The following is a 22,648-nucleotide window of genomic DNA, read 5'->3' on the forward strand; positions in this document are numbered from 1 at the left end:
GATGAGGAGTTTACAAGTGGCCAGGCTGATGTGGTTAATGCAGGGCACAGCTGTGTGCTCCTGGAGAGCCAGGATCCCCCCAGGGAAGCACCATCAATCCTGCAACTGCACCAAACCTCGCAGGAAATGGGCTGGACACACAGCAGGAGAGGCAACATCAAGAAAATGCTGTTAGCAGTGCTGTACTGCTGGCAGGAAGAGTCAGAGCTGTGATAATTTCTCTTCTGTGGTGCAAGGTTTGCAGCAGAGGCGAGAACAGAGTCTCTCTTTATGCTTTACTCAGCATAAAATCTCCTGCTTTCATTTATGGCAGGTATCCAGCCCCTTTTGGAGCAGCAGCCACCAGCTCTGGATGGGGCCAGGGAAAAGATCTGACACAGCAAATTCTTCATCCTCAGCTTCTCCTGCGAGTGGCTAAAGGGAGCAGATGAGCCAGCCCCATAAAACAGGGGTGGCTGGGCCATCCCAAATCCCAGCCAGATCTCCAGCCCAGCACGCCCCTGGGAAGCAGCAGTGCTGACTGGCATTTGCTCTCCCAACCCTAAAAAAAAGCTGCACTTCACTGCAACCATTAGCAGAATTTTGATATTGACAGGAGATTCTGAAAAAGAAACTTTCAGGTACCTCCTTTTTTTAATTTGCTCTGCACTTCCTAACTCTGGCCAAATTCCTAAACTCTTCTGGGTGGGTTTTTAGGCACCCTGAACCTCCTGGGCACACATGTACTGTTCATTTTATCACTCTGCCTTCTGCATGACAGCTCTTCCACCAACTGCTCCCTGTCTTTCAGCCCTCCAGCAGGTCAGATGAGGTCAGGTGAATCTTTTTTTTCCATCTTGTAGCACCCAGGGCAATTAGGTCCCAGTCTGGACGTTCAAAACTTTCACATGTCAGCTGAAGCTGTCTATTCCTGCTGCCTCCAAGGGATTGGAAAGGGCTCTTGAAGGGGTGTCAGAAGGATAAAAAGTCCATATTTCTTCTCCAAATCTCACTAGTCCCTAATTCCAGGCATCTTCTGCAGATATGAGATTGCTACAGAGCACGACCTGTCCTTCACAAATAATACAGCACCAAATGGACATTTTTTAAACTAATGCTAATCTCCTGTGTGCTATTCTTGGCTTTCCCTTACAAACCCCATAAAAACTGCATTACAATTGTTTATCATTTTTAACCATTCTGGCATAACAGTACTTTTTGTGATGTTCAAAATTAAGGGCACAGCACAGCACAGCTGCTGCATCCAGAGCAAGGTGCTCCCTGAGAAGAAACACCCAAGATCAGACCAAACAAGATCTGCCCTCTTCAGACACTTCCCCTCAGAGCATTCTGGTTAAAAAAAAAAAACTTCTGTCCCCACTTGACTTGGATGTTTTGAGCAGGCTGAAGGGCAGCTGAGCTGCTCCTGAGCCAAGAGGCAGGCACAGGGACAGCACTGATGGAGAGCCCCACGTTTTCCAAGCAGAGACTTCCAGCTGAGACCCAATTTCCAGCCCAGCAGCAGCACTGGGGAAGGACTCTCTGTGCTGAGAGCTGTAATGAGGCACTGTGGACACAAGCCCTGATAAGCTCCAGCTTTGGGAGCATTTCAAGGGAAAAGAAAAAATAAAAAGCAGCCCGACATCTGTCCCACCACTGTCCTGTGATGTCCCAATTTACAGGTGGCACAGGAGGACCACAAAAGCAGAGAACCAGCAGCAAAACTCAATTCCTCCTTCCAGAAATAAAACCATGGATAAATTATTATTAATTTGCTGCTAATTTTCTCTCCCAGTGACTTTGTGACGAGCCCAGCTATTGCCAACACATCCAAAGGCCAATGGAAAGTTATTCTTAGAGCCCAGCCCGGCTGTTGCTGCAGGATAAATAATCCCAAATCGTGCCTGAGAGTCCTGAGCTGCTGCTGAGCTGGACAGGACACCTATGGCCAGGATCAGAGGCAGGCAGGAGACAGAACAGTGCTCATGTGGGTGAGGAGATCATCACATGCTCTGGTTGTTAACAAGCAGATTAGAGAGGAGCTGCTGTACACACAAACACACACAGGCTGTGTTTGCAGGGACATACACAACTCCATCCTGTACAGACACATTTATTTTTTGCACCAAAATGATGCAATTCCCGTGCAGGGCACTGTGGGCATGCATAATTCCAGTGAGCATTAGCAGCAACACCTACAGCTCAGCTTGTCTGACATGTTCTGTGCCAAGGCTCACTTTTAAGGTCCTCATTACTTTGACAGACCTGAACCACTCAGGGGACAATTTCCTGAGCTCAGTGTCTGCCTCAGGCTACCAGCTCTGTGGAAAGCTGCATTCAGAATGACTTGGGCAATGCTGAGAACTAAATTAGGGGAAAAGTTTTTGCAAGTTACTGATTTTAACTTTTTTTTTCCTTTTTTCTATATTTGACCTCTGTTAGATTCTTCCTTCTGCCTCACTGAAAAGGTGGCACGTTTTGGAGCAGGGAGGAAAAATCAGAATGCTCCTTCTCTTGTGGCCATGGCTAAAAGTCTGTCTAAATTTGACCAAGTTGAACATCTAATAACACAAATATTGCAAGGAAAAGTTTTGCTTTTCCCGCTGCTCCTAGGATGGATCAGACAACACTTGAGCTTACCAAGAGAGGAGGAGAACTCGATCCTGATGAGCAACCTGGGCTAGTGGAAGGTGTCCCTGCCCAAAATTATTGAAGGTCCCTTCAACACAAACCAGTCTGTGATTCTGTGACTTGCCCAAGGTCACACAGAGCCAGAAAAGCAGAGACAAATCTTCATCCCACAGGTTGAATTCCCAGCTCCGTGCCACAGCAATAACTTCTATTTTGCAGAGCTGTAGGAGTGTGGGTTTTGTTGATAGAGTGACAAAATGATTTTTTGTCATTTTAAAAGGAAAGAGCTTTATAAGTTTTTAATTTTTTTGATTAAATGAAAAGATACTTTATAGGACCCAGGGGACTTCACTTTAAATTTAAATATAGTTAATTAGACAAAAACTAAAAAGTTTTGTTTAAGCAATTTAATAGAAAAAGAAAAGAACAAAAAAACTAATTGCTTTTGTAAAGTGTTTTACTAACAGCAAAAATGTTTGCCACCCAGCTCAGTTTTTCTGTTTGTTATTGTGCTTTTTATGAAACTTTTTTGTTTCTAACACTGCAACAAAAGCTATCTTGCTGATTTTTATGCCTCCAAAGATAGCTGAGCTATCTTAAGTGTGTTATAAGCTTCTAAGAGCTTGTTAGACCTAACTCAAAAAAGTTACTGTAACACAGAGCCACTCATGCAGCACCAGGGGAAGCTCCTTCACCTCTGATTTTCTCTATTCTTATCTCCTTTGGTGCTTGTTTGAGGGACACACACCCAAAAGTGATAAATTCCCCTCAGTCCTAACCCATCCCCTGCCCCAGCACTTTCCCAGCATCAGCAGAATTTGCATTGCACACCCGAGTGTCAGCGCTGGAGCGACTTTAAATAGTTCAGTGGTCACCCTGCTCAGCTGTGGGATGCAGGGATGCATCCAGCATGTCCTGAAATGATACAGCAGAGCCCAGCTGCTGGCACCCAGCCTGGGAGGCCGGGGGGAGGAAGGGAGGAGGTGTCTGCTCCTGCTGCTCTGCTGCTAAAGCTTCCTGCAGTTCATCCCTGTGCTCCCCCACACTGACCAGCAATGAGAGGAGACACAGCCAGCACGTTCTGCTCCATGTGGGCAGCTTGCTGCTGCTGCTGCTGCAAAAAGGCAAAATCTCCACTTTTCCTCCCATAGAGATCTCCCCATGTCCACTCAGACACAGATGGGAGCTGCAGGTGCCCTGCACTTCATGGACCTGACCCTTCATCTGCACAGATCGTGCCTGGTGCCATCAGCAGCTCCACAAATCACCCCAGTGTCACAGACATCTTTTATGAAAAATCCTTTCCTTAGGATTTTTCCTCCTGAGAAGCTGAGAGGCCTCAGGAACAAAATGCAACCAATGATTATCTGCTGCTGTGGAATGCAACAGGTGCATCTGGGATTGGGCTCATGGGGTTGTTTCTAATTAATGGCCAATCACAGCCCAGCTGGCTCAGACAGAGCCCAAGCCACAAACCTTTGTTATAATTCCTTCTTATTCTATTCTTAGCCAGCCTTCTGAGGAAATCCTTTCTCCTATTCTTTTAGTCTAGTTTTAATGTAATATATATCATAAAATAATAAATCAGCCTTCTGAAACATGGAGTCAGATCCTCATCTCTTCCCTCATCCCAGGACCCCTGTGAACATGGTCACACCCCAGAGCAGCCACAGGGAGGGTGATGCAATTGTTTTAGCTGTTTGCACAGCCTCATCATTGCAGATGCATCACCACAAAGCATTAGCTGTGTTAGGACAGGTGGTACACAGAAACCCAGCAGCACAGAGGGGCACGTGAGCAGGCCAGGCTGCAAAGGACACTTTAGTTTGCAGTGAGAGGTTGGAGATCTGGGTTGTGCTACCCAGAAGAAAGTTATTTGTTTGCTAAGCCAGCTGCAAGCAGAACTTTAATTTAATCCAGATCCAAACACCATCTGCTTTGTTCATCTCTGCTCACACAGGATAAAGGCACCTGTGGCTGAGACAAGAGGTGTTTTTAATGTGGGGGGCGTGCAAAGGTCACCTCTGTTCATAAAAATCCTGCTCACAGGAAATGGAGGCCTTGATAACACAGCTTTTAAGAGCTGAAGAAACACTATTAAGCAGATGCCCAGGTGCTAAAACAGTAAACCCCACAAGCACTGTACCAATGTGTGCTCCAGCCCCTTAGCCTCACCTGGCACTGTCTGCACCTCTCCACTCCCTCCAAAACAGGACCTGCTGCTCTCTTCCCTCTCCTCACAGGACCCCAGAGCTGCACTTGGAATGCCACACAAGCCTCAAATGCTGTGAAAAGCTGTAAACCTGTGCCCATTACCCTTGGGGATGCAGTCACAGCTGTTGAGACGTGAGGCAGGAGCATCCTCCCTGCTCCTGGAGAGCATCACCTGTGCTCCATCTCCCCGGGCTCAGGTCCAGGGCTGGAGGACACAGGGCCTTTTCCTGCCTCCTGTGTGGCTGGGACATGTCTGGGGACTGGCTGCAGGTGGGTTTCAATGACCCAGCATCACTCAGGCAGGAGGCTGGGCTGTATTTTGCCCTTGACTCAAGAGTTGGACCCTGTAATGTTTTAGTTTGGACTAGAGGAAAAAGGCAGAGGAAAAGAGGGATGGAAATGAACTCTGGATTAGAGGAAAAAGGCAGAGGAAAAGAGGGATGGAAATGAACTCTGGATTAGAGGAAAAAGGCAGAGGAAAAGAGGGATGGAAATGAACTCTGGATTAGAGGAAAAAGGCAGAGGGAAAGAGGGATGGAAATGAACTCTGGATTAGAGGAAAAAGGCAGAGGAAAAGAGGGATGGAAATGAACTCTGGATTAGAGGAAAAAGGCAGAGGGAAACAGGGATGGAAATGAACTCTGGATTTGAGGAAAAAGGCCGAGGGAAAGAGGGATGAAGTCTGAGTTGTTAGTGTTGGCATTAGGCTGAAAACAGCAGTGTTTTGTGCTGAGTGCTGCTGTGCTTTTTATCTTATAGAGAAAGATGAGATATAGATATCTTCATTCCATAAGATTTTCAAGATTTCTTATCTTCATTCATAAGATTTGTCTTAGATATTCTATATTGTAAGATATAGAATTTGTCACCTGCGAGGCATTTCCACACAGATGGGAAATTGCTGTCACAATTCTGGGGATTATTAATAACAAAATATTTCTACTCTGGGGCCAATTTATGATCAGGGCTCAACACCCCAAATCCTGCCCTGCCCTCTGTCTCTGCACCTAATAGGAAATCCCAGCAGCTTCCTGAACAGGGAGCCCAGAGCTCCTGTGATAAAAACCGCGGTGGCGTTTCCACACAGGTGAGAAATTGCTGTCACAATTCTGGGGGTTATTAATAACAAGATATTTCTACTCTGGGGCAAATTTATGATCAGGGCTCAACACCCCAAATCCTGCCCTGCCCTCTGTCTCTGCAGAAAATAGGAAACCCCAGCAGCTGCCTGAGCAGGGAGCCCCCAGCTCCTGTGCTGTGATAAAAACCGTGGTGGCGTTTCCACACAGGTGGGAAATTGTTATCACAATTCTGGGGGTTATTAATAACAAGATATTTCTCCGCTGGGGCCATCTGCATCCCACACACCGCCACAAATCCAGCACTTTCCTCTTCCAGTTACAACAGTCAGGGCAGATAATTCCCTTTTTTTCCTCTGCCTTCCAGCCAGGCACAAAGGCAGAGCTCAACAGGCAGTTTGCTGCTCCAGACCATGCAGACAAACATTGTGCCAAGCCCCACGAACTCAGAGCTGGGGTTTTCTTTCTATCAAGGTGCCAGAAATAATACAAATAAACTCTTCTTCTCTCCCTGGCTTTATATCTGCAGCTCCCACACATCACTACCAGCAGGGCATTAAAACTAAAACAGACTGGGCCTACGTGGCTTGAATTTATTCTGGAAATTTATCTCTTCTTGTTGAAAGCTCTGTGTTTGCTTGATCTTCCTGCCTTCCAAGCCCTACAAGTGCCACATGTTGCACAGCTGGATTCCTGACAGAGAAAGAAAACAGGAGCGAAGAGAGAACAGATATTTTATATATATTTATGTTTATATTTATATATATTTATATTTATATATATATATATATATATATATATACGTGAATGCAATGGCCAAGGTTTTCAAAAGTCACCTGTGAACTTCAGCAAAGTGCCTTTAAATATCTCCAAGGGACCTGTGCACAGGAGAGACAGAGCTCTTGAGCTTCCTAAAATCTGCTCTCCACTGGCAGAAGCAGAAGGAAAAGGAAATGGGGCTCCAAAGGACTTGCTGCTCTGAGGATGCTCAAGACCAGCCCTTGCAGGAAAGGATTTGCAGCAAAAGCTGTGCCAGGGAAGGCTGGAGATAAGTCAGCCAGGAGGAAGAAGGACAGATCCATGTGGCACTGAGGGAAATGAGGAGAATTTTTAATTCTCAGACTCGCTGGGGTCTGACTACTAAAATAATTATGTGTTTTCCCAGCTCCAGGAGAATTTGTGCAACCTCAACAGCTGTAACAGGGGAATATCCCTGGTGCCCCAAAAAACATGGGCAAGCAACATCCACTTCCAGAGCGACAAGCCAAGGGTAAAGCACAGAAAGCTGAGGGGAAGGAATCCTGTTCATTTTGAGCAGCACTTTAAAAAAAAATCCCAGCAAAAGAGAAAATGAAGAAAACGTTATTTCCTTTGAAATGGAGTACTGCACTCTGTAACAGGAGGGGAGGGGGGAGAAATCAAACCCAAACTGAACCAGAGATTCAGTTCATAAACACAGGAGAAGGTCAGCTTCCTCCTCACCAATAACTCTGTCCCAGAGGAGCCCAGCATGGCATTTGAGATAGGGCAGATATTTGATTCCTTCCTCTGCGTGGGGAGCCTGACACACACATCCTCCATCCATCCCAGCATTGCCAGGGGCTGGGCTGGGCCCCTCCTGCAGCCACCCTGCCTCAGCAGCAGCAGGAACCAGTTTAAAAGCTGCTCCTTGAGCTGAGGAAGGGATTATTTTTCTCCTGTGCTTGAGAAGAGGCAGTGGCTGTAAAACCTTCACCCTGAGCTCAGCAACACAGAGACCTTGGGGAGAGGCTGATTATGGGTGGTGAGAGAAGTCACTCACTGGCAGAGAGCAGTGCAGGAGAGACAGGTGAGCACAACCCTACACCTGGAGACCTTTCTGCTTTTTAGAAAATAAAGCTGATTCTGCTGCCTGTGTTCCCAGGGAGGGAGAAGCAAGACAGGAGAGAAGACAAGGACCAAGTGAAATCAAGAGGCAAATCACTGAGTGAAAAGGCTTCAAGTGATGCCTTGTGGAGGCTAAGCTGGAGCAGAGGCTGGGCAGAGTTCCAGAATAAAGCAGGGATTTATGGAAAGCATCTCCTCCATGGACCCACCCTGGGCAGCACAAGAGCCCAGCCAGGGCTGCACCCAAGATGAACCAAAATGGCCCCAAAATGCACCAGCGCTCCCGGGGTCTCTCCCTGGGATCAGTTCTGCTCCATTTGCATCTTGCAGTTCATTGTCCCATTCCAGCTTCAGCCCCTGCAGTCCCACCCTGCTTGTTTTTCTCTCTCCAGCCCACGGGGTTTGTGCTCCTGGGCTGAGATTTGGGTCATTTGTCCTTGGTGCCCAGCTGGAGCAGGAATTGTTTTGTCTCCCTGCTCTGTGCACAGAGCTCACCATCCCATAATATGGAGCTCAGACCCACACACCAAAGCAGCTCAGAATGGGACAAATAGAAAAGCCAAACCTGAGGCATCAGACAGCCCTGTCCCCAAGTGCCACATGCACAGGGCTCTGGAACCCCTCCAGGAATGGGAGCTCCAGCCCTGCCTTGGGCAGCCCAGTGCCATGACTGGAAACCCTTTCCATGGGGAATTGTCCCCAGGGTCCCCCCTGAAGCTGCCCTGGCCAGCCTGAGGCTGCTCCCTCCTGTCCTGGCCCCTGTCCTGGCCATGGAGCTCCCAGAGTGACCTCGTGCTCCCTGCGGAGCTCGGCCTTCCCAGCCCCTCTGGGCAGGATCCAGCTGGGCCCAAAGCCAGGCCTGGCCCCAAAGGTTGGATTGTCCCTGGGCCAGGGCTGCTGGGCCAGCCCCACCTGGAGATTCCATGGGCTCCAAGGGGCACACGTGGGATCTGACACAGCAAAACCCACACTTGGACCCACCTGAGCTTCAGCCCATGGGGTTTGTGCTCCTGGGCTGAGATTTGGGTCATTTGGCCTTGGTGCCCAGCTGGAGCAGGAATTGTTTTGTCTCCCTGCTCTGTGCACACAGCTCACCATCCCATAATATGAAGCTCAGACCCACACACTAAAGCAGCACAGAATGTGAAAAATATAAAAGCCAAACCTGAGGCATCACAAGCATCTCACAGTCACTTCTCCATACCCTTGTACAAGTATTGGAGAAGCCTCAGAATTATCCTCCCACACAAATCCCCAGAAGGAGGGGAGGCAGAGCAGGACAGCAGAACAGGGCAGCAGCCTGAGTGGCCAGCAGGGCTGTGAGTGGGGGAAATGTGGCTCCAAGAACCTTGTGCATCAACCAGCTGGAGGCAGGGAGACCTCTGCACGTGTCCAGGCACAGCCAAGGACTGGAAAGCAGAAAAGCAGATTGTCATGGAGCTCCAATCTGCTTGGGATCTCCTCCAGGCTCGTGGCACCTCGTGCTGCCCCACTTGAGTGCTCGTGGCCAGGGTCCAGCTAAGCCACTGGGAAGGATGAGAAATGCTGCACAATCATCCCCTACCCCTGAGAGCCCCTCAGAGACTCCTTTGTCACCAGCAGGGCCTGGACCAGCACCTTCTGAAAAGCACCGAGGCAGCCAAGCCCAACTGGAGCACATGCCCAGACACAAAGGTTTGTCCAAATTTGCTCTTTTTCTTCCCAGTTCTGCAGTGGAGGAAAACCTCAAACTCTTTTCTTTCTTCCCTCTCCTCCTTACCAGCTGGAAAACATCTCTCTGCCACCAGCATCTGATCAAGGGATGCTGGAGGAAAAAGTAAAATTTTGGGGTTTTTTTATGCCTAAATCCCTCCTAATTCCAGCTATTGCAGCAAGGCTGCTCCTCCTTCTCCAAAAATCTGGACCTGCAGAACCTTTCCTGAACTGTGAGAGAAAATTGGCAGTGATCTGTGAAAAGTGCAGGGTGAACAGATTGGCATTTCCAAAGCATGTGCAGTTTGCATTTGTGTGTAGCAATGTGCATATAAATGTGTATTTTTATGTATATGTATAAAACACACACACACACATATATATCTATATATATGGAGTTGTATTTAGGGAAAAAAAGGCATCACAACTTCCAGCAAAAGATAATGAGAGAGCTGGGAAACGTGCAGGCAGCATGATGCAACTCCAATCCCTTCCTCACACTGCAGGACAATCAAGGCTTCTTCTCTGAAATGAATGCAGAAAAGGGCCCAAGCAGCTGGGGAAAGGGTGATGCTGGTGAGAAATGGGCTTTTTTTGTGGCTCATGCATTGCAAAGTGTGTATGTGTGTGTGTGTGTGTGTGTGTGATGAGTCAAAGTCTGAGGGCTGCCTTGTGTCAGCCATTGACTGTGCCAATGACAGCCTTTAATAACACCACTTACAGACTCTGCAGCAGGGGGAGGCAGCACAAGGGGGGGAGGAGAGAGCTTCCCTCGCAGGCTGGTGCACACAAAGCGTCCCCAGGCTCGCCAAAATGTGTCACAAGAACCCGTTGATGGCTCCATAATTGCAGCCCACGCTGCAATGTGTTGTTCTAAGAGGCAGTAGAGAGCACAGCCAGGAGAGCAGCTTTGGGTACACGGCCAGGAGGACGTGGGGACACCGTGGGGACACTGGGGACATCATGGGGACACGCTGAGCTCAGGTAGGGGTGGACTGTGTGGGAGTTGAGGGGCTGATCCCAATCAGAGCAGCTTTGCAGGACATGGGGACATCATGGGGACACACTGGGCTCAGGTAGGGGTGGACTGGGTGCTGGTTTAAGGGCTGATCCCAATCAGAGCAGCTTTGGAGGACATGGGGACATCATGGGGACATGCTGAGCTCAGATAGGGGTGGACTGTGTGGGAGTTGAGGGGCTGATCCCAATCAGAGCAGCTTTGCAGGACATGGGGACATCATAGGGACAGGCTGGGCTCAGATAGGGGTGGACTGGGTGAGGGTTTAGGGGCTGATCCCAATCAGAGCAGCTTTGAGTACACAGCCAGGAGGACGTGGGGACACTGGGGACATCATGGGAACACACTGGGCTAAGGTAGGGATGGCCTGAGTGGTGGTTTAGGGGCTGATCCCAATCAGAGCAGCTTTGGAGGACATGGGGACATCATGGGGACACACTGGGCTAAGGTAGGGATGGCCTGAGTGGTGGTTTAGGGGCTGATCCCAATCAGAGCAGCTTTGCAGGACATGGGGACATCATGGGGACACACTGGGCTAAGGTAGGGATGGCCTGAGTGGTGGTTTAGGGGCTGATCCCAATCAGAGCAGCTTTGCAGGACATGGGGACATCATGGGGACACGCTGGGCTCAGGTAGGGCTGGACTGGGTGGTGATCCCAATCTCATTTCCCAATGCACCTCCATGTACTCACACCCAAGTTTATACTGGGAAGCAGCCAGGAAATTCCAGAAATTCCACCCAGAACAGGTCAAACAGGGAGAAATATCAGCAGGAATATGCAAGTCCCACTGCCCACCTTGGTTCTCAGCATGAAGGGGGGAAAACGAGTCCCTGCCAGGTCTCATGGATGCTGAGGAGCTCCTGGAAAGCTGGTGAAGATGCTAAAAATCCTCAGCTCAGTCCAGATTTGGAAAGCTTTGGGAAGAGCTTCAGGAGCTCGTGGTGCCCTGATTATTTACTTCTCCAAGCTAAGGAGAGACCTACTTCACACACCGCCTCCTGGAGAGGCGGAACAATCAGGCATGTAAAACAAGGAGGAAATGGAAATCGACTTGATAGCTCCTTCCCCTTCCTAATGGGGAATACTTACCTAATTAGGCCTGCTTGCTGTTTCCTCTCCTTGCTTTCTTTGAGATATTATGCAGAGAGAAATTTGTCCTAAAAGTCAGTGCTTTCATTTTCGGGCATCCCATTTGCCTTGCTGAGGCAGGAAAGGGCAGCAACTCCTTCATAAAGGAGGGGGGAAATCCCTCCTGAGTGGCTCTAAGGGGTGCTGGTTTAAGTCCCCAGCTCCTGCCATGGCTCTCCTGCCTTCTCCATCCCTCACCCAGGCAGAGGGTGCAGCTCCAAAAGTGCCTCCTGGCCCAGGTGAGCAGCTCCTGATCTCTGGGAGTGACCTTGGAGATCAGCAAGGGAAAGCCAGAGGATGCAAAGATGGCCAAAATGACTCCACCCTCAGTGGGCTTTGGAGACAGATCTGACACTGGGTGGTCTCAGGGCTGGTGGGACTCACAGGGGCTCCCAAATCAGCCCCAAATCCATTCCATCACTCATCTACCTCTCCAAATCACGTATCCAAGCAGCTGGTGCAGCTCAGAGTGGAAAACGGGGATGGTGGAAGCAAACCCCAAACCCTCCAGACCCACATGGACAGGGGTGACCCGACCAGGGCACAGCAAGCTCTCATTTCCCATGGCCAGCCCCCCTCCTTTCAGAGAAACCCCACTCGGCTGCCTCCCCTCACCAGGAGAAGGGGTTGGGATGTGCAGGAGCACCTCCCACCCCACAGGATGCTCCCAACCATCCCTACAGCAGAGCCAGGCTGGATGTGACCCTGCATGAGGGGTTACCAGGGTCTCCATTCACCCCTAGACCCCTCCACTGGACCCCTTTATCCCTTCCTCCATTTCCAGGAAGGGCCCCCATCCCCCTCAGCCCTGCTCCTTCACCCCAGGATTTTTTTTTCCTCTTCCCTGCAGGGAGCAGAGCTTCCAAGAAGGAAAATGCAAAGCCCAAAGGGAATGACTTCAAGCAGTGAGAGGGCTCTGCAAAGGAAGGTGTTTTATTCCTGCCTGAGGGGGTGCTTTCAAGAACCTCCTTTTGTTTCCTCAAAGGCTGCCAAAGGTGGAGACCTGCAGGCATTCAGGGAACTCACCCTGCAAGCAGCAGCAGCAGCAGCAGAGAATCCCCCAAGCCCAGGGCTCTGCCTCCCCAGCATCCTGCAGTGGTCCAGCCATTCCTGCATCCCTCCCCACCCCATCTCCAGGGGAGCACCTGCAGCTGCAGCACCTGTGCAGGGAGTGAGAGGAGGGGCTGAGCCACCCCCTGCAGCTGCTCCACAACTTCACCTCCCAGTTGTTCATTCAGCATCCAGAAAAGCTGTATTGTTTTCCTTTTCTCTTTCCTTTTCCCTTTCTTTTGTTGTTTTTTTTTTTTGCCTTTTTTTTTTTCCCACTAGGCAATTTCCAGGGAACAAGAAAAGAACTGCACAGCTAATCCCTGCTGCAAGCCCAGCCCCAGCCAGAGAGGGAAAGCAGCCCCAGTACTCCCAGTGCCCCTGGACACCTCTCCATCCTCCCAGCACCTCCTGTCCCCACTGAGCCACCCCTGTGCAGCCACTGCAGCATCCTCAGGGCTGCCAGGCTGTCAAGGACAGCAGGAGGGAAGGAGGGAGGTTTTCTTGAAGAGCCACCTCTGCAGCACTGCCAGTTTCCAGGGGAAGCTGTGAATCCCTGTGAATGCTGTGAATCCCTTCTTGCACCTTTTATCCACCATCCCTGGGATCTGAGCATCCCAGGGATGGTGGATAAAAAAGCCAGGGATGGTGGATAAAAACCCAGGCATGTGCTGGATAAACGGGGTCCCTGCTGCAGAGCAAACCTGCACCCATTCCTGGGGAGCAAGACCCTCCAAAGCAGGATCCATCCCACCCATGGGCACTGGAAAGTGATGGTGAGGGCAGGCAGAGCCATGCCTTGAGCAGGGCTTGCTCTGCTTGGCCCTTGCAGATCCAGAGGGGCTCAGCTGAGCCGGACCCCAGCACAGGAGCACCAGAGGAGGGGCTTGCAGACAGGGAGGGACTCCAGCAAGCAAGGAGGAGCAGCAGAGGCAGAGATAAGAGCAGGTATTCACCAGGCAATGCCCACGAGGGGCTGTGAATGCAGCATTTGTGCTGGATGAGCAGACATTGTCCCAGAACTTGATGCACCCCGAGTGGTGGCACGAGATTACCAGTTTGGAGATGAGTAAGCTCATTACAACACTCAAATCCCCCTCCAAAGGAGGGATCTGACGAGGGAAGGGACCTGTGACAGGAACAAACTGGGGGATTTGTTTAACCAGATCATCCTGCTGGGCCAGCACAGCACGGCTCCCTGCCTCCAGCGTGGATAAACCTGCATTCCCAGGAAGCTTAACCCCCCCATCCCACATGGACAGGGTGGGCAGTGTCCCACAGCCACCACTGGGGTCTGCTGGGCACAACCCTGCTTTTAAGGGATGAAAAGAAGCACCTTTCAATAATAAATAATAATGCTAAATATGTGTTTCTATAGCAACTCATCACCATAGCAGCTCAGCACAGGAGAGAACTCAGAGCTCATCCCGCCGTCTTCAGGGTGAATGCCCTCCCAGAGGTGGCCTCAGTGGTGGCACAGATGGACTTAGAGCAAGAAGTGCCCCTCCAGGTTGTCCCTGAGCACTGCCCCCCCTGGGGAAGCTGTGTAGATGAGCTGGAGAGGAGCAGTCAGGGATCCAAGCAGTGATTGGGGTGTGGAGTCTCAAAAACACCAGGTACTGATGGCATTGCAATCCCCAAATCAGTCCTGGGATCCAAGGAGGGATGGGGGTAGGAAGCTCAAGAGCACTGGGTACTGAGGTCATTGCAATCCCCAAATCATTCCTGGGATCCAAGCAGTGATTGGGGTGTGGAGTCTCAAAAACACTCATTGCAATCCCCCAAATCATTGCTGGGATCCAAAGAGGAATGGGGGCAGGAAGCCTCAAAAGCACTGGGTATTGAGGTCATTGCAACCCCCCAAATCACTCCTGGGATCCAGGGGGGCTGAGGTATGAAGTCTCAAAAACACCAGGTACTGATGTCACTGCAATCCTCAAATCATTCCTGGGATCCAAGGAGGGATGGGGGTATGGAGTCTCAAAAGCATCAGGTATTGAGGTGATTGCAACCCCCCAAATCATTGCTGGGGTTCAAGTGGTGATTGGGGTATGAAGTCCAAAAAGCACCAGGTACTGATGTCGTTGCAATCCCCCAAATCACTGCTGGGATCCAAGGAAGGATGGGGGTAGAAAGTCTCAAAAGCACCAGGTATTGAGGTCATTAGAAACCCCAAATCATTCCCGGGATCCAAGGAGGGATGGGGTATGAAGCCTCAAAAGCACTGGGTACTGAGGTCATTGCAATCCCCCAAATCATTCCTGAGATCCAGGGGGGCTGGGGTATGGAGTCTCAAAAACACCAGGTATTGATGTCATTGCAACCCCCCAAACCACTCCTGGGATCCAAGGAAGGATGGGGGTAGAACGTCTCAAAAGCATCAGGTATTGAGGTCATTACTACCCCCCAAATCGCTGCTGGGATCCAGAGGGCTGGAAGGAAAGGAGGCTGTGACAGGGGATAGCTCCACTCACTGTCCAGCCAGGAGGAAATGGGAGAGTGCAAAGGGTGAGGCACAACCAAAAGGAGGAAACACCCCAAATTATCCATGCAAATACCCCTCAACACTTACACAACTCAGAACAGCTTAAAAACTCCACGTGTTGCTCTGCTTTTAGCAAGACACAGAAATTTGCACCAAAACCCTGACAAATAGAAGTTTCCCAAAACAGCCCAAAACCTCTTTTTTTAAGGAGGAATTTCCCAAAACAGCCCCAAAACTCCTTTTTTCCAAGGCACACATGCCCACCCTGATTTGGCTGTGGGTTTTTCTTCCCTAGATTGTCCATTAAAGAAAAACCCAAGCTTTAGATTGGTTCCACAGTTGGTGGGGTTGTATTCCCAGCTCACCTCCTCTCCCTGTCAGGGCTGTGGGGGCAGAGCCTTTGCCTTGAATACAGAACCTCCTGTTCCTCAGCACATCTGAAAGCCTCTTCCCAGCCAGCAGAAGAAGGTGGCACTGCCCAGGGGTGGCACAGTGCCCATTAGTGACAATTATCCATGGACATGATGCCGTTCCTCAGCTGGTGGGTGAGTTCCCCCTGGTTTTACTCACTTCACAAAAAATGAGTCATTTTTAAAGATCATTGGAGCAAAGGAAGAATTAGGTGGTGGCTGAAGGGACAGTCACTTCTAGGAGACCTCCCCCACTTGAAAGATGGGGAAATAAGAAGCCAAAGAAGCCCCTGAGGGCCGTGGGACAGCTCTCCATCAAACCCAAGTCTCCCTTTGGCAGCCCAGGAGAAGTTTCCCTAAAGTAAAATGAAGCTGTGTAGCACACCAAGCACTTGCTATTCCATCAATAGGCAATTGTAACAGGATACACCTCCTTAGTCTCTAAATGAGTTTTCTTTCCAGCACTACATTATAGACAAATCCCCTGTCACAAAAAACAAATAAATCCCTTTTCACAATCAAATATGCTCTAACCAAGTCAAACAGGGCCACACGCGCGTGCAGCGAATCCGCAAAGCTTCCCCCACCTTCCCAGCCTGGCCATCCTCCCTCCAGCTGGGGAAAGAGGCAAAAAGGAAAGGAAAGGAAGAATATTTGATGGGAGAAACAAAGTGGCAATTTCCCATTTCAGCTGGGAATCGATGTGAGGGCTCCTCGTGTTCCTGCTCCACCGGGGCTGAGCTCTCGCTGACACAACACCAGAGCTTGACTTACTGGTGCTTCATCCCAGCAAGATATTTTTAATTTAAACCCTGTCACTGCTGAGGATGAAGCCATCCAGGCTGTAATTTACTGCTAATTCATCCTCCTGATCCCTGTAACTCTAAAACCAAGTCACCAAGCAGTGGAATGCCCGGCCGGTCCCCAGCGAGGCTCGGCATGAATGAGCATCAGGGGGCTGTTGGCAGCAAGTGTGAGTTCCTCATTCAGAAAAACCAGCAAATATATAAATATTAACCATCTACAGGTGGTCACCAGCCCAGCATCACCTCACTGTTTCCCAGGAAAGCACTACTGAGAATAAACATCTTCACCAGCCTCACCTTTCCTCCCTTGTGGAGTGTTTTAAGCTCCAGGAGAAATAACACAGAGGTCGTGGAGCCTCATTTCACAAACATTTATGTTCATTTGGCTCAAGGATCAAGATTTATTCCTCTGGACCTTGCAGGAGAGCAGAGGAGGGGGAACTGTGTGGGTTTAGATCGTGCAAATGCCTGTAGTGGAAAGCTAACCTGTATTATCTGCATCAGAGCCACACATTTCTCCTGGCAAGTTCAAATCCCAGAAATTTATTTATTGCCAATGGCTGGGTGGGAAAGCCCCAGCAGATCAGTGTGGGGACAATAGAGGTGGAAGGAAACTCAGAGATCAGGCATGAAAAGCAGGAGAAGCAGAGGTCCCACATCTCCCTTTTGGGTCACAAGTGCAAATCCTGCCACACTCATCAGGACCTTTTATTTATCCCCATGCAAAAGAAGCCTGGGAGTCTCAGCCACTCGACTTTTGGGGCTGGATTTTTGTTTCACTGCATGAAGCATTTGAAAACCACTTTTTTAAAGGGGGGCAAACCCTCTCAGCAGCAAAGTCTGGAGTAAAAGCAAGTCACAGAGTCTGCAAATGATCTCTCTCCCTCTCTGGTGATTCCAGGTGAGGTCAGAGCCACCTGCTGAGGGGCAGCAGAGTGGGATGGGGGTTTGAACCCAGTTACTGCTCTCCCCCAGGTCTTCAGGCTCTGAGAACTTGGTGTCTTCTACAAAGTGTTTGAGGTGTTTGAGGTAGGAACAGCTGGGATCATCATATTTCAGCAAAAAGTTGGCTTCCTCCATGGCTCCAGGAATCCCCTTGGAAGGGAGCATGACCCTGGCAATGTTCACATCAGCTGGAACTGGAGGGCTACAGGTGCCTAAAATAAAGTGGTCATTGGGCTTTCAAACCAATGTTCAGGGCCTTCAGATCATCTCTGAGGGCTCCCAGAGGTGTTTACCAAGGAAAGGGCTCAGGACGGAGCCACACGACACTGGGTGCTCTGGCAGGGGACACAGAGCTGGCACCTCGTACCTGAGTGGCTGCTCAGCCCCTTTAGGATGAGGCAAACTCACAGAGCTCATGCACCAACAGAAAAACCCAGACTATTCTTTGGGATGAGTCAAAGAAACCCCAAGGGAGAATGCCAGGTACAGAGAATCACCACACAGGCTGTGGGGAACTCAGCACATCATTTTTGCAGTGATGTCTCCATTCCCAAAGGTGGTTCAAAACATTCTGCAGCAAATTTTAAAGGCACTGGGACTGAGATCCATGAAAGCACAGCTGCTCCCAGGCCAGTTTTCTAACCCAAAATGTTTGGTTATCTCTGCCCATGGCAGGGCACTGGAACTAGGTGATCTTTAAAGTCCCTTCCAACCCAAACTATTCTGTAATTCCATTATTTTTTCTCACTTCAAAGCACCCATTTGCCATTTTAACTGGAAAAAATTCAATCCTGGAAATGTCCTGTTGTGTCCAAGGGCTGCTCTTGGCTGTTGAAGCACAGACTGGAGTGCAGGGCACCACTCCCTGCTCTCATCAAAATCCCACTGGGGGCTCAGTTTGCATTTCAGGCTGGTGAGTGAGAATTCCTCATCAATAAATGTGGACTGAGCTGTTTGCCTCTCTGTGCCTCAGTTTGCCAATCACTCAGGAATTGAGTGAATGGTTCTGTTTTAAACCCCATGCCTCAGTTTCCCTATCCATACCACAGGAATTGAGTGAGCAGGTATGTTTTAAAACCCTGTGCCTCAGTTTCCCTATCCACACCACAGGAATGGAGCAGATGGTTCTGTTTTAAAACCCTGTGCCTCAGTTTCCCAATTACTCAGGAACTGAGTGAATGGTTATGGTTTAAAACCCTGTGCCTCAGTTTCCCTATCCACACCATGGGAATGGAATAGATGGTTCTGTTTTAAACCCTGTGCCTCAGTTTCCCTATCCATACCACAGGAATTGAGTGAATGGTTCTGTTTTAAACCCCATGCCTCAGTTTCCCTATCCATACCACAGGAATTGAGTGAGCAGGTATGTTTTAAAACCCTGTGCCTCAGTTTCCCTATCCATACCACAGGAATTGAGTGCATGGTTCTGTTTTAAACCCTGTGCCTCAGTTTCCCTATCCACACCAAGGAATGGAGTAAATGGTTATGTTTTAAAACCCTGTGCCTCAGTTTTCCCATCCATACCACAGGAATTGAGTGAATGGCTCTGTTTTAAAACCACTCAGAGCCTGAGTGAAAAACATGTGGGCAGCACGACGTAATTTTTTTTTTTCTTTCCTTCTTCTTTTTTCTTTTTGTCACAGGCTCCTTGAGAGCTCAAAGCCGAGGGATATAAAGCACTTTTCACAGGAAGACAGCCAGGCAGGGAAGCACGCTCATCACTGATGCCCTGCAGGAAGGCGCTGGGCTGCCCCGACTCTCCGCACAGACGGGAAGTCTCCTTGCCTTGGGCGCCTGGAGCGCTGCTGCCCCTTCCCCGAGTCTCACCAGCCAGAAGGAAGGAGTAAGAAAGAGCCCTCTGAAGCCTTTCAGAGAGCCAGAAAGGTTCCCCAGATGCTTTGTGTTAGAGCATGAAGCAGTTTGAGGGCTTTGCTAGGGGGAACAGTCACAGCCCAAAACGCATCCTTAGGTGGGGAGGGGGATTCATGGGCAGCACATGAGACTTTGGAGTCTCAGCTATGTGGGAGCCCGCTTTAGAGGGGTTATAAATAATAAACATGTCAAGAGCAGCCAAATGATTCCCAGGACACCACGCCATCCCGCTCCCAAACACATGTGGGCAGTGCCAAGCCCCAAACTCTGGCACTGCAAACTCCAAAACTCAGCAGCAGCCCCACCTCTGACACCCTCCCCAGGTCAGATCAGCGTGGAGCACCACAGCATCCTTCTCAGGGTTCCCTTATTCACAAAAAACTGATTCCCACATGGCTTTAACCCTCAGCACACCCCGAGCATCGTAAGATGTTGCCGGGCTCATCACACGAATCCAGCCCCGGCACGGCGAGCGGGAGCTCGGTTTTACTGCATCCCCTCGGCATCGGGAGGCAGAGACAAAGCGGTTCGGGAAAAGGAAAAAGATGCAACACAAAAGGGGCGCCGGCATCTCTCCTCCCCCTCGTCAGCCTGCGAAAGTGGAGGAATTGATATGAAAGCGGCTCCGGCAAGGCTGAGCCCCCCGGGATGGAGCTGCCACAGACGGCTCCTGCCTTCCCAGCAGCGCAGCTCAGCCCAGCCGCTCTCCTGCCTCTGCTCAGCCCTTGGCTTTGCCTCACCCACCCCCTCTCTGCTCTCTGCGCTGCAGGCAGGTGAATCCGCTGAGGAAAAGCTCAAATGTTCGCTCTCCCCGCGGAGAAGTTCAGCGCGTCCCTTTGGGCTCGCAGCATCCCTCCCCAGCCGCGCACAGCGCGTTTGACAGCAGTGCCTGCGATCCTCGAGCAAATGCTTCCCTACAGCACCGCGACTGAGCATCTAAAACACCCGTCTTGGACAGAAACAACACTTAGATCATGCGGCTGGCATTTATTTCGCGTGGTATCGATATCGCCGAGCGCCGCACGTTCGGGATGGGACAGGGAGAGAAGAAGCCTTGGAGTGACCCTTTCGGAAAGGAGACACCTCACGGAGGGTGGGTCTGGGCAGAGGAGGAGAGGAAAGCCCAGCTTTTCGTGCCGGGGCTGGGGTTGCGTGTTTAAACCTGGCTGCACACGAGAAACACACACACACACATCTGTTGCACCGCTTGAAGCCCGGCTTAGCGAAGGATCCCACACACAAACAAACAAACAAACAAACAAACACGCACTTCCCCCGGCAAAAAAAAAAAACCCAAAAACAATAACACAAAACCACAAGCAAAACGCTGCTCGCATCCCCTGCACCTCCAGCCAGAGGCTTAGGCGGGGGGAGGAAGCACCTAATCCCACGCTGGGAGGCACACGCCGTAATTAAAATCACAGAAATTAGAAGCACAGGAGCCCGAGCCCCCCGTGCCCCGCTGGTCCTGCCCGCTCCCGGATTTCTACAAACAACACCCGGCTGAAACAGAGGGCAGCTGAGGAAAATAAGTTAGCACGCTTTCCGCCCTCCGAAATATTCGTGCACGCTCAAGATAAGTCCCTAGAAGGCTGCGAGCAGTTTGCATCGGCTGTAAAAATCCCCTGGCACCGTCATTGTTCCCGCGGATCGAGAGCATCCCCCGGCATCTCGGGGGTCCCGCTCCGAACCTCCCCTCTCTGCACCACTCACCCCACGACCCGTGGAGCACCACACGCCCACCTCGCTTTTCCCAAAATCTCTTTTCCCGGCGGCGGAGGGAAGCCGTGGGCAGTCAGGTGCGTTTGCAGCGAGCCAGGCTGGGAAGCAGAGCGGGGTGGGGAAGTTTTGCGGGAGAGGTGCGGAGCCACCCGCGTTCCAGCGGCTCCTTGCCATTAGGGCGAGCCCCGCTCGGGGGTCCTAGCCCCGCATCCCTTCATCCATCCCTTCCCGGCACAGCGAGCAGATGGAGCCCCGGGAGGAGGATTTCCTCCGGGCTGGGGATGGAGCAGCCACATGCAGCCGCTACAAACCCAAACAGCCCTGCTGGGGCTGAGCAAGCGGGTTTGTTTGTCTGGGAGGAACTCAGCTGCTGCCGGAGCATTAGATTTGCAGCAAAACAACGTGGATTTCCAGCAAAACAACGCGCGGCTCGGTGTTCAGATCACTTCTCCCGGTGTACATCATTTAAGGGCATATGTCTGATAAACGCAGAGCATCGATACGCAGCACACACATGCACCGAGGGAAAGGAGGCAGCTTCGGCAGCGCTGACTCCGTAGCCGGGATTTGGGCAGGAAAACTCTCCAGCACCTTGCAGGAAGGGAAGCCGGGAGGGTCTGCCCTTCCCTCTTAGGGGCTCACTACCAGGGATGGCCGCTGTCCCCTGTCCCCATCCATGGGTCACCCGGGAGGTGTTATTATCCTCCCCGGGAATTGGGCTCTGCCTCCAGCCCCGTCCAGCTGCAACCTCACCGCGAGCAGGAAAAGTTTGGAAATGCCTCCAGCTCCTCGCCCGAGGAGAGCTCCGGAGCATCGCAGGGGGAAAACACCCCCCGAGGGGAGGCAAACCCGCAGCCGGGGGATGCCGGGGGTGACGAGGGACGGGCTGCGGGCTGAGCCGCTACCTCCGGGGAGAAAAGTTGAGCCTTGTGCATGGGGAAAAAGCCATCAGGAACGGGGGACAGCGGGCACCGCGTCCCCTCCGCGCCGGGGATGTGGAGCAGGGGGGTCCCCGCCGCGCCCCCCGCCCAGCATCCTCCCAGGGCGGGCCGGGAGGGGCCGTGCCCGAGCCCCCCGGCTCAGCCCGCTGCCCGCGGGGGTCCCTGCCCTCCATCCCAGACCCCCTTCCCGGGACTCGGGGGTGGCGAGCAGCGGTGGGGGCACCTCCCAGACCCCCTCCCTTGGCTGCCGCCAGGTGTGGAGGGCAGGTGCCGCTGCAGCCCCGCCAGCCCTGCCGGGGCATCCTCCGGGGCATCCTCCGGGGCATCCTCCCGCAGCCCCCGCTGCCCGGGCGGGGCGGAGGACTCCTTACCTGGGAATGCTCCTGGCTTGCTTTGGGTGGGTTTTGGTGTGTGTATATATATATATATATATATATATGTGTGTGTATATATATATATATTATATTTCTCTCCTCTCCTTTCCCCCCACTTCAGTCTTCAGAGCAGGCGCCGCATTGACACTGCAGATGGTCTCTGTGTGCGTGTGTGTGTGTGTGTGTGTGCGCGTGTGTGTCTCTCTCCAATCCCAAATACTCCACGGAGGCGGAACACGGAGCCCCTCTCTCTGCACTGGGCAAACCGTGTCTGGCTCGCCCAGAGCCGGAGGAGGGGGGGGAGAATGGTGGGGGGGGATTGGGGGGGGGGGAAAGCAGCTCCAGTTTTCACTCCCCCCCCAAATCACCCCTTCCCTCCCCTCCCTCCCTCCCTCCCCCAGCCCTTCCCCCCCTCCGCTTCTAAAGCAGCCAGCAGT

The 22,648-nt window shown here is 51.4% G+C and overlaps 1 protein-coding gene across 2 annotated transcripts in view; it reads right to left on the minus strand.

Moving 5' to 3' along the window:
* The window catches only part of PLXNA4 (plexin A4), a 508,367-nt gene extending 485,920 nt beyond the window's left edge, over nucleotides 1-22,447 (minus strand). For both annotated transcript variants that reach the window (XM_066551057.1, XM_066551059.1), the window contains exon 1: nucleotides 22,209-22,447. The gene's annotated coding sequence lies outside the window, so the exon portion shown is untranslated. The remainder of the gene's footprint in view (nucleotides 1-22,208) is intronic.
* Nucleotides 22,448-22,648: the final 201 nt, after the last annotated feature.

Source organism: Molothrus aeneus, chromosome 5, assembly GCF_037042795.1.
Source record: "Molothrus aeneus isolate 106 chromosome 5, BPBGC_Maene_1.0, whole genome shotgun sequence".
NCBI lineage: Eukaryota > Metazoa > Chordata > Aves > Passeriformes > Icteridae > Molothrus > Molothrus aeneus.